Source organism: Beta vulgaris, chromosome 8 (assembly GCF_026745355.1).
Source record: "Beta vulgaris subsp. vulgaris cultivar EL10 chromosome 8, EL10.2, whole genome shotgun sequence".
In the NCBI taxonomy this organism is placed as follows: domain Eukaryota; kingdom Viridiplantae; phylum Streptophyta; class Magnoliopsida; order Caryophyllales; family Amaranthaceae; genus Beta; species Beta vulgaris.
In genome coordinates this window covers 46519582-46528993 of record NC_079209.1, presented here as the reverse complement: position 1 = coordinate 46528993, position 9412 = coordinate 46519582, and the positions used below count along the sequence as shown (strand labels likewise).

The 9412-nt window shown below is 35.7% G+C and overlaps 1 long non-coding RNA gene across 1 annotated transcript; it reads left to right on the top strand.

Moving 5' to 3' along the window:
• Nucleotides 1-6638: 6638 nt before the first annotated feature.
• Nucleotides 6639-7212, top strand: LOC125492563 (uncharacterized). The gene is made up of 2 exons (XR_007269196.1): nt 6639-6981; nt 7095-7212. It is a non-coding gene; the product is annotated as an uncharacterized LOC125492563 (long non-coding RNA).
• The last annotated feature ends 2200 nt before the right edge of the window (nt 7213-9412 follow it).

The window sequence follows — 9412 nt, the reverse complement described above, 5'->3', positions numbered from 1 at the left end:
TAAGGCCACCATTTTCAATTATGAGGCTTAAAGCGTATATAATATACTCCGTTGATTTCGTATTTCTCACAAGGATTGATATTTTTGTAAACATGACTCTCTCCATGCTTCTGGTTCTATCTTGTGGAGGAGCTTTCTCATCTGTCCCATCCATCCTTCATTTCTTGTTACGTTGGAATCACCTTCTACATCATTTCTCAAATTAAATTTCGACCGCTTAGTTTGTTCAACCTCAAGAACAATCAGGGGTTCTTCTTCACAATTTTGCCAAAAATCTTATGAAGGTGTATACCTACAACCTCAAGAAAACTAGTGCTTACATTGACGAAGCAACAACTCTTCACTGTGGGATCCTCTTAGCTATGGATGAAGATGAAAGAAAAATCATCATAAAAGGGTGATAAATTCATCACTACATTAAGGATCAACACAAAAAGAAAATGCATTATCACTACGTGGCTGGAGAGGTGGTGTTGCATAAATAATCTGAAAAGGCAGACTTTGATGACCTTTTTCCGTTAACAAGCACATAACTCAATCTAAATTGTCATGTAAACCTGAACCCGTTTCTTCAAAGGCTGATGAGACCTAGTGTTGCCTAATTTTCTAGTTACCCCGCGAGTTGCGAAATGAGAAAAATGAATTATGGTCGATTTTGGTTCATTTTTGGCGAATTGACAAATTCAAAAGGTGAATAGGGTAGCGAATTAAATTAGGTAACACTGACTAGACCCCACACCACCTAATCCAATTAAACCCGACCCAATTTCAACCAGATTTAAAGTGATACAAAGTTCCCTACCTAATACCTATACTAAACTTATCCACCAAAGATTGAAATCAACCTAAATCTCAAATTTACCCAAAGCAACCTGCAATTGTTGATTTAGATGGGGCATAGGGGTATTGTAGTACCCCAAAATGAAATAAATATGAAATTATTTATTTAAATTTTTTTCAAACTTACCGTTGAACAGGAATTTAAGAATACTGGCTATTACTATACCACTGTCAAAATAAAAGAAGAAATTGAAATGAATTAAAATAAAACATGAGTTGTTATTGTCACTTTTTTTTTCTTACTTTTTTTAATGCTTGCCCCGACTTTTTCTTTTTCCATTAGAACATCCATATGTTTTGCTCGGAACTGGCTGCTACCGGAGGCGTCTACCCGCACCCATGCCGACTGCTGACTTACTGACTTCCTGACTTCCACTAAGTTCTACATCTACTTCAATTTTTTCCTTATTCTTTAAGAAAAAAAAGAAACTATAAGTTTTTTAATTGTTTAGAAATTAATTTTTAATTATTAATTTTGTTTGTTGAACTTGTAAAATATTAACAATAATTATAAACGAAAAAATGAATTAGTTTGAATTAATAAAATTTTATGATAGATTGATCATTGATCATTGATCACATGAAGTATTTGTAGATATAGTAATTAATTTACCGTACTTCTATATTCCTAATTTGAAAATTCTAAACCTGTCACTGCCAACCCTAAACTCAATCCTTTATCATGGGACTCAAACCCAACCCAAGTTAGGTACAGTCCTAAACTCCTAATCAACGTCCACTCTATATACCAGATCGATTAATGCAAGATAGTTGCTTATTGGCCCATGAATTAATTATGTGGTTGAAAAACCAGAAAAAGAGAAAGAAAAATTTCGCAAATGAAAACTAATATGAATAAAGCATACGATAGGGTGAGGTGGGATTGTCTTCAACACACACTACGAGTAATGGGTTTACCATAAATATGGGTACATCAATGTATTTCAACTGTTACCTTTTCAATTTTGATAAACGGAACTCCGTAAGGCAGGGAGACCCGTTATCATCCCCATACGTATTTCTACTATGCATGGAGGTATTGGGGAGAGCAATGGATGGGGTACAACGCAAAGTTTTTTTTAAAAGGTATCCAATTTTTTCAAGAAAGTCTCCTCAATTAATGCACATATTCTTTGCGGATAACGCTTTGTTTTGTTTTGAGGCTAAAGAGTAGTCATGCCAACTTATGAGGTACATACTAGACACATTCTGTTCAATTCAAGACAAATAGTAAGTTATGAAAAATCATATATTAAATTTTCTCCAAACACCCAAGCATCAGACAAAGATAATAAGAAAAAATGGTTAGGTATGAAAAATGAACAGGGAATAGGGAATTACCTTGGTTGTTCTATGGATGAAGATGGTAGATCCAATACTGAGTTTAAACCAATTATTGAAAAGATAAAAAAGTTATTCTTGAAAATACTTAAACTTAACACCACTAGCCAGACTTATTCTAATAAACACGATTCTAGTATCTACAGGTTCTCACATAATGACTATATATTTACTCCCACAAAAATTAATAAAACAAATCACATCACTAGTATTAAAATTCCGGTGGACCGAGGTCACGAAAAACAAACCTATTTATTGGGTAAAATATAATGAGTTTATAAAAAATAAACTTGATGGGGGAGTAGGATTTAGAGATATAAAGTCTTTAAACACCGCACTCTTATTTAAACAAACTTGGAGAATGCACAAGCATCTGGAAAATTTAGTAAGTCGAGTACTAAATACAAAGTATACACAGTCAGCCTTTACGATGGGAAAACACGAAATAAAACCAAACATATGTCATAATTAATGAGATCAATGGTGAGGGCAGCTGAGCAGCTCAGAGAAATAATGCGCGTTGGGATAGGAGATGGAAACACAATGAAAATAGAAGAATACGAATGGGCAAAGGATTGGACGGGATATAACAAAGTGAAAACACGGCCGGGTATGGAAAATTTGATGATACAACCAATAAGGACGCTCTGTAAAATTTGTGCATCTTTTACAAGAGAAACGGCTTACGCAATATTGTCCACCTACGTCTCATCCACACAACAAAAAGATGAAGTAACATGGAATCCTTCAAAGAATGGTGAATATTCAACCAAATCGAGATATTGGAACCTAATTTAGAAAAACAATAATGATGAGAGGATTTGGAAGGTATTACGAAGAAGTGAAGTTTTTCCTAAATGGAAGCACTTCATATGGAGAATACTCAAACGAGTAATCCCAGTAACGTATGAATTACGTAAACATGGGATACACATAGAGGATATATGTAAATTATGTAAAGAAAAATCGGAAACGTTGGAACATCTTTTTAGGGATTGCTAAATAACTACTAGGATTTGGGTGGCTTCAAATCTAGGACTCAAAGTAGAAATGCAACAACACATTCCTTTACACAAGTGGGTAGCAAATAACATATCTTATTTAAATACAAAGGAATGGACATATTTAAAAGACAATATAGAGTTCATAGTCATTTTATGGGAAATATGGAAACACCCTAATGAAATAAGCTTTAGAAAAGAAAATGTAACCCAAATAGGATTCTTCACCAAGTAAATAATAGCATGAACCACTGGAGGAAGTTATGCAACCAAGAACGAACTTTGGAAGGAACTTACAAGAATATTCACGCGAACAGAAATATCAATAAAGAAAAAATTTGAAGATAAAAAGGCACAACGTCAGGATGTGGAAGAAGCACACAAGATAGCAGTAGGGTACATGACGCGTACGCGAAGGTTAATGTAATTTTTTTTAATGTATAATGTATGCTAACTATGTTTTTCTTTATGCTTGAAGAGAGGAAGAAAACCTCGGGAAAATAAGGAAAAAAAAAACTTAAAAGCTAATACAAGGAAACTAAGGGGGAATAAAACGTGGCATAGCCACTTCTACTACATCTTCAAATAAAATTCTACCTAAATTTAAAGGGGGGACTTAAATCAACCCGACATGGTTGTTCTGGTTAACTTTCTTAGTTTGCTAACCAGTCTGCAGCTCTATTACCTTCACTATAGCAATGAATTACCTTCACCTCCCAATCTGGAGAATTTAAATTCTTCCTACATTGTTCTATAACGTGCGAACATTCTCCTCCATATTGCTCGGTGCCATTTAAAGCCCACACCACTGCTTGATTGTTCATTTGAATTTGTACTTCTTGATATTCATTCTCTTTGCCATCTCAATGCCAAAATCCACAGCTCTAACCTCGGCCATAAAAGCACGACATTGCCCTATGTTGATGGAGAAGACATAGTGCATTTTGCCTAAGTTATCTCGAATTAGGCCACCTCCCCCTGTCGTGCCCGGAGATCCCTTGCACAACAAGAACCCGCCTTTCTAGCGTCTGAATTTAGCGTCCGATAGTATAAGTGGACGGTAAATTAAAAATTAACGTCTGATATACGACAGACGCAAACTAGCGTCTGCTTTCTTGTTTTTTAGCGTCCGTTTACAAAAACAGACACTAATTAGCGTCCGTTTACAAAAACGGACACTAATTAGTGTCTGTTAAGTAAATTAGCGTCCGTTCGTCAGACGCTAATTTATTGGTCCTACCAAAATCAATCGACCAAACCGTTCAATTGTCCATAACTCCATATGGTCCTCTCTCACTCAATTCTCTCTCACCTCAATTCTTTCCTCTGTCTAACTCTTCATCTCCCTCAAACTATTCATTTCCTCAGAAAAATTGTGGTTTTCGTTATTTCTCTCGTTTAGATCTGGTATTTTTGTTCACTTGGTTGTGGTTAGGGTTTTGTTCAGTTGGTTGCATCATTGCGTCTTCAAGCATCACCGCCGCTTCTTTATCAAGTAAATTTTATTTTATTTTTAATTGTCGTTTGAATTTTCATTTTTGGATTTTCACTTCTTGAATTCTCAGTTTTTGGATTTTCATTTTTCTATTTTCGTTTCTGAATTTTCGTTTTTGGATTTCCGTTTTTCAATTTTTAAATTTTCGCTTTTAAAATTTTCAGTTTCTTAATTTTCGTTTTTTTTTGAATTTTCATTTTTGGTTTTAAATTTTCAGTTTTTTAATTATCGCTTTTTAAATTTTTAGTTTTTGAATTTTTGTTTTCAATTTTCGTTTTTGGATCTTGGTTTTTAGATCTGAAGGAGAAGTAATTATGGAGGCTGAGTGTAATGTTCAAACTTCTAATGATAGGCTTGTTAATGAAGGGGTTTCTGAGGTGAAAAATGCTGCCGGAGAGATCTCATCTATTTTGGAACAGATCAGACTTGAAGAAGATGCTTTGAATCACAAGGAACAAGATGAGAAAACTGATTCTCATATGCAGAGGATGATTCTCACAATGAAGGGGTCTTTATCTGATTCAAGCGTTGCAAAATGTTATCTTCCAGATGGGTTTACGTTTAGTAGCCCCTGGAGGAATGCAGATACGCGAGTTGCACAGGTAATGTAACACCCAATGACTTGAACATTTCCATTTTCATCTCATTGTTCAGATAGGTACTTTACCGTAACTTGCATACATTACTGTAAGCTCTGAAGTTTAAGAACGAAGGTACAGAATTTTTTCTTGCTCTCTATAAAGTGTTGGCTATGTTTTTATTCTTGCAAGTACATAATTGTTGTGACCATTATTTGTTGATTAACACTATCTCATTATTACTAAGCTGGAACGCTTTAACTTTCTGTAATTTTCACCAACGGAGAACTAAAGATGTTAATGGTCCCGTTAAAAAAAAAAGATGCTAATGGTCAAAGGTTCTACATTGGCAAACATGAAAGTCAAAGCGTTGCAACTAATGAAAACCGGGAATTATTACAATCTCCAACTGCAAAATGTTGCTTTTGTTCTACTTCCCAAGTACTCCTTTCTCTTTGTCTGCATTTGTGCAATACGGACTTTGCAGCCATAGATCCTCCGCTGTTTGAATCTATAGAAAAGTTCAATATGTGTGACTGTGATGGAATCTTTATCTGTGTCTTGTCAAGCATTCTGCACAATACACATTTGGCTAACTCTTCATCTCTTGCAGTTTTCACTACCTTTACCCCAAGGTGGAAGAGATGCCATATCCAAGAATCCCGTTTTAAGGGAACACCAGCTCCCACAGAAGTTCTTGTACCCCAATACAAAGAAGAAATCAGATAAGGTCAGTTTGTGTTTTTAACATCAGAGCTCTTTCGAGTTACTACTCTTCCTCTTTTTCCCTTCGCTCTTCGTTCCATATAAATTTATTCTATATAATTAACTCATGCAAGTTTAAAATTGTTTAGGACGATGATTTTTGTGCTATGGATAGCATCTCCCTCAGTCACCATGCTGAAAAGAAAGCTTCTCACAGGCTTCCTGTGAGACAAGCATTAGCTGTCTTTAGTGGTAAAAGAAATCCAACCATTACTCTCGTGCAAAGCATTGAGGTATCGTTGCTGGAAATTTTGTTAGATGTGGTAGGAATATCTTATACTTTGTGCGGTTATCTGTTTCTGACATCTCCTTCGTGCATTCACTGCCTGCGTATTGAGCTACATTCGAAATTGGTACCCTGTTTCTAATTGTTATTTATATGATATGTTAAGTATTCTTGTTCATTCTCTCGCTATTTACAGAATGATTTACCATATTTTGTATTACTTTGGCTTAACCATTTGAAAAAGTAAGAGTATTTATATTCATTTACAGATCTGATTTTTCAGACCATCGCTCTCGTATTCCTAACTCATTCTTGATGGATGATCAAGGAGAATATGTCAACATAACACTATAGTTAAGTTTGATATAAGAAATAGCTGGAATTATGTGATCTGGGTTAGCTGTGAAGTTCGCCACTGGTTTTTTCTTTCGAATACCATGGTGAAACTGGTTATATTGACTGATGCTTCTTTTCTATCAGTTGGATTCAATTATGTATAGCATTTCTTTCAATGAGAGAGAGTTTGTAGTTTTCATAAGATTTTCCTTACTAAGATTGTTTATATTGATGGCAGGTTATTTCCTTGCTAAGATTTTCCATCCAAACATTGCAAATAATGGTGAAATTTGTGTTAACACTTTGAACAGGAGGTGGTGCAGAGGAATAAGTATAGTCGGCTATGGCTTATTTTGAGATTAATAAATGGTGGGACTGTTTATTAAAGATCACCCAAAGGTGGGATTATTCTTATCAATTTTTCTTAATATTATTTGATATAGATTTTTGATTTTCTTTGATTTTTTTTTGATTTTTTTCTGTTTCTAATTGTGATTTTTTTTCTTTTGTAGGTTTGTTTGAGTTTGATAGGATGACTTTGGAAAGGTTGAAGATTGAAGATTTGTATATTGAAGAAGAAATGATTTCTTTCTAATGTATTAGATAGATTTTTTGTTATTGTTTATTTAAGTAAGGCTGCACCATCCATATTTAGCACCATCCAACCTGAAGGTGGAGCATTCCACCAAATATATGCTTCTTGCCTTGGGGAATTATTGTTATGTGGTTTCACTGGATTGGTGCTTAGAGTACGCCAAGCTTCCTCAAACCTTGTCATTAGGAATCCCAAAACATCAACAAGGAGCTCGTTGGTGTTATTGAAAACCACACAGTTCCTCCATCTCCGTAGCCACCATAGGACAGTTGAAAAAAGATGGGCCAGATCTCCAGAGAGAGATCTATGCGCTTTTGAATCTTAATATTTCGCACTATCCATTGCTGTAAGCTGCCAGTTCTGAAGATGCTAGTATTTGCTGGTCCTCCCACCTGATGCCACACCTCTTTTGTAGCCTTGTTATCCCTTAATACATGAAGGGTGGTCTCATCAACATCGCCACATAGGTTGCAGATTGGGTTTTCAGTGAGCGAACATTTAGCTCAATTGGCATTACACACTATTCCGTCGTGTAACACAAGCCATATAAAGACTCGAACTCTATGTTGCACCCGTAGCTTCCACACTAATTCCCAGCTTCCATCGCTTGTTTCCTCCCCATCTTCATTATTCCGAATTATATTAAGGGAAGATTTGATGGTAAACTTGCCTCGAGGAGTACCACCCCAGTAAAGGATATCAACAACGTTCAGATCCTCCTTCAAGCTATGTGCTTCAATATGTTGAATAACGTTATTAGAAAGAAAGTTTGCAAATTTATCCCACTTACAGCCATAATATGAATCCCACAATTCATCCACAATGACTCCCCTTAGTTCAAAAGGTATCTCTTAAGTTGCGAGATCACTAAGAGGAAAGTCAGTTGCCCATTTATGGTCCCAAAACAACATTGTCATACCATTACTCACAACCACTTTCGAGCCCTTCCACACATTGCTTGCATTGTTAGTTATTCCCCTCCATACATTAGACATGTTCGCCTTAGTAACAAACATGTCGAGGTCGCAAAGACCTTTATAATATTTATTCCTTATAACTCTTGACCATAAAGCATTTGGTTCAGTGATTACCCTCCAACCTAGCTTCGTTAAAAACGTGGCATTGGATTGGCGCGCCACTTTGATGCCCAATCCACCATGCTCAATCGGATTTTAGATGCATTCCCACGAGAGAAGGTGAATCCTTTGCGTTTCCTAATTTCCTCCCCAAATAGATCTTCTAGTTTTCTTATCATTATCATCACATATTGATCTTGGTAATTTAGCTGTTTGCATAGCATATGACGTGATAGTTGAGAGGGTTGACTTTGCAAGGGTGTGACTACCCGCAAGAGAAAGATACTTTGATTTCCAACCCGATAATCTGTGGTCAATATTCTCACACAAATAGCCAAATATATCTTTTGTGAACTACTAGTGAGAGTGGGCATTCCAAGATACATACCAAAGTCCTCAGTTTTTTCAATCCCCAACACTTGACTAATACATTTTATCTCAAACTCAGTCATGTTACGCGAAAAATAAACACGCAATTTAGTGAAGATGATTTTTGAACCTGAAGCAATACAAAACCGATGAAGGCATTGTTGAATTATTTCAGCTTGTTCAACCAAAGCCTCAACAAATAAAATAATATCGTCTGCGAAACAAAGATTGGAAAGCTTTGGCCCATTTCTGCTTGCTTGAATAGGTTTCCACTTGTTAGCAATGATGGCCTCTTCAATAATCTGATTTAATCTTTCCATACAAAGTACAAAGATATAAGGTGATAAGGGATCACCTTGTCGAATCCCTCTATCAGGCCGAAAGCTATCAGTGGGTTCTCCATTCCATAAGACTTGCATAGTGGAGGTAGTTATGCATTCCATAATGTAGGAGATAAGAAGTTGAGGAAATTTAATCTCAAAAAGAGTGTTTTGAATAAAGCTCCATTTTAGTTGATCATAAGCCTTCTCGAAATCAATTTTAATTGTCATATAACCTTTCTTTCCTTGCTTAGTTGTCATGGTATGGATCACTTCTTGTACAATCAATATGTTGTCCCTAATCTGACAACCCGAAACAAAAGTAGTTTGGGTACAAGATGTCAAGTGAGGCATCATTGGTTTAATATGATTCACAATGCACTTCGTAATAATTTTATAAGCTACATTACATAAACTAATGGGCCTAGATTGGGAAGCCAACTCAGGTATATCAATCTTGAGAATGAGGC